This window comes from Montipora foliosa, chromosome 4 (genome assembly GCF_036669935.1).
Source record: "Montipora foliosa isolate CH-2021 chromosome 4, ASM3666993v2, whole genome shotgun sequence".
Lineage (NCBI taxonomy): Eukaryota > Metazoa > Cnidaria > Anthozoa > Scleractinia > Acroporidae > Montipora > Montipora foliosa.
Genome location: NC_090872.1, coordinates 28,232,015 through 28,234,514, shown reverse-complemented (window position 1 = coordinate 28,234,514; position 2,500 = coordinate 28,232,015). Strand labels below are relative to the sequence as shown.

The 2,500-nt window shown below is 40.0% G+C and overlaps 1 protein-coding gene across 1 annotated transcript in view; it reads left to right on the top strand.

Annotated features, from left to right (window-relative positions):
• Positions 1-2,094: 2,094 nt before the first annotated feature.
• Positions 2,095-2,500, top strand: part of LOC138000508 (carbohydrate sulfotransferase 1-like) — a 3,320-nt gene continuing 2,914 nt past the window's right edge. Inside the window, exon 1 of the mRNA XM_068846971.1 lies at positions 2,095-2,248. The gene's annotated coding sequence lies outside the window, so the exon portion shown is untranslated. The remainder of the gene's footprint in view (positions 2,249-2,500) is intronic.

The window sequence follows — 2,500 nt, the reverse complement described above, 5'->3', positions numbered from 1 at the left end:
AGATTGAAAGAAAGACTGCTTGGGGCATTTCCTGACCTAATTATAAGTGGTTATACACAAGGAAGACATGTGTTGCTCATTTTTAATCATGCAATTGGGGATGCTATTAGAAAAGCTCTGGGATGTTTATCGACAGGATAGTCTTAAGGCAGCTACCAGAGAGAAGAGGGGCTCTGGTACACGCAGAAGGGTAACATCCTCTTCCCAGATTCCGAAGAACTGGAAGAGTTTCTTACACGTGAATGAGAACAAGACAGAGCTCTTCCACTTCCTGGCGACTGAGCAAGTGGAATCTCGTCACGAAGAAGGTAAAGAACTGTGCACTACATACGAGGAACACGTTTTAAGCTCACCAAGAGGAGATGGCATGGAAGACTGTACCCACGAAGAAGCTGATACACGCATCGTGCTGCACGTGTACATTGCTTCGCAGTGTGGATATCGGAGAGTCATTATCAGAACCATTGATACAGATGTTGTGGTTCTTGCAGTTTCCAAAGATGCAAGATATTCTTGATGAGCTTTGGATTGCCTTTGGCACCGGTAAACATTTCAGGTACCTGGCAATACATGACATTGCTGCTCAGCTTGGACCGCAGAAGGCCAAGGCTCTTCCAATGAGGCATGCCCTAACAGATTGCGACACCGTTTCTTTCTTTTCTGGCAAAGGAAAACGAACAGCATGGGATACCTGGAGTGTGTTCCCTGCAGTGTGACAGATGTGTTGGCTGACTTATTTTCACTTCCATAGAGTATCCCCGACGACTACATGCCACTGATTGAGAGATTTGTTGTTCTTTTCTACAACAGAACCAGCACAGCATTAACAGTGAATGAAGCTAGACAAGAGCTCTTCTCAAAGAAATCAAGGGCTATCGAAAACATTCCGCCAACTCAAGCTGCACACAAAGCGTGCTGTTTATCAGGCTGGACATGTGTGGGGAAGTGCTTTGATCGCTAAACCACAGATTCCAAGTCAGCAAGAATAGGGCTGGAGAAGAGAAGGAAGTGAATGGAAGCCGGTGTGGACAGTTCTGCTACAAGCGCAAGAATCATGTTATGAGCTGATTCACTGCGGGTGCAAGAAAGGATGCACTGGTCAATGCAAATGCCGTAAGGCAAGCCTGAAATGCACAGCCCTATGCAACTGTGGAGAACATTGCCAAGATGATTAATTGCTTTCGGGTAATATAGCGTAAAAGTGTAAACTCTCTTTCTTGCAGTCACGTGATAGACCATGTGACACTCACTGAAAATTGAAGATGCTTTTTAATCCTCTCTTGATTAACAAAGAATATTTGCTGCAAAAAGTAAAATTTCTATCTGCAAAAACACTGCTCGAGTCACGCGAATTAGTACATAGTGTTAAAGTGTAAACTCTCTTTCTCGTAGTCACGTTATAGACTACGTGACATACATTATTGAAAATGTTATGCTATAAAGATGCTTTTATTACTCTGATCATTACTAAAGACTGTTTATCTTGAAAACTAAAACTTTTACCTGAAAATAGAATTGCTTTACTTCAGCCTCGTTTTATAATAATAATAATAATAATAATAATAATAATAATAATAATAATAATAATGATAATAATAATAACATTTATTTCTATAGCGCAAATTCAACAATTCAGTTTTCAAATGCGTTTTCATGCTGGCTAGAATCATGTGAATTTGGCCACACATTTTTGTCCTCTTAAAAAGGTGATCCGTCGCTGGCCCTATATCAGAAAATTATAACCTATAATTGCATCATCCTGCTAAGTTCATGCTTTTATCAAAAAGCGAACGATTTTTGACATAAGGACTAGAAATTCAAAACGAGTGACAAATAAATCGAGTAAATGTACGGGGTTTCCCAGAAACGGTGAGTGATCCGAACTTTCTTTAATATAAGAACTGACAAAATCTGACAGAATCGCACGGTAAAAATCACTCATCGGCGTAGTAACAGCCTCTCATGTATATTGTTAAGCCTTATAAGTTTCATCGCTTTTTTTAACAAAGGCGTTACCTGACCCATTGTGAGTACTGTTGGTCGTCAGCAGCGTCACAATTAGTGCTAAGCCTAGACATCCATTGTAAACAACGGCGTTGGTCAACGTCAAGCACCCATTTTAAGAAGGTTAGGTTTCAATAATTGTTGTGATGTCCGTTTACTTCATGCAATAGAAGCGAAACCTATGCAATTCCTGAATTTAGTCGCATGTGGCCGTGAAGACGAAAACAAACAAGGTACATGCAATGTAAGTATATAATCAATTGAGTTCTTTCAATATTACTCATTCGAAATAGTATTTGTTTGAGTCAGTCTATTTTTGGGTACAAAGAAGGATTACGTTTTTGCAAACGTTGGCCGTGTAGCACTTTTTTTTATATTTCAACAGAATTAACTATTGTAGGGTAACGTAAAGTGCTGTTTTCTACCCACGTAAACCATGTGAGCGTTAGCCCTTCTAATGCCCACACAAGGGAAGTCCATTTAGTAGTCCATGGAC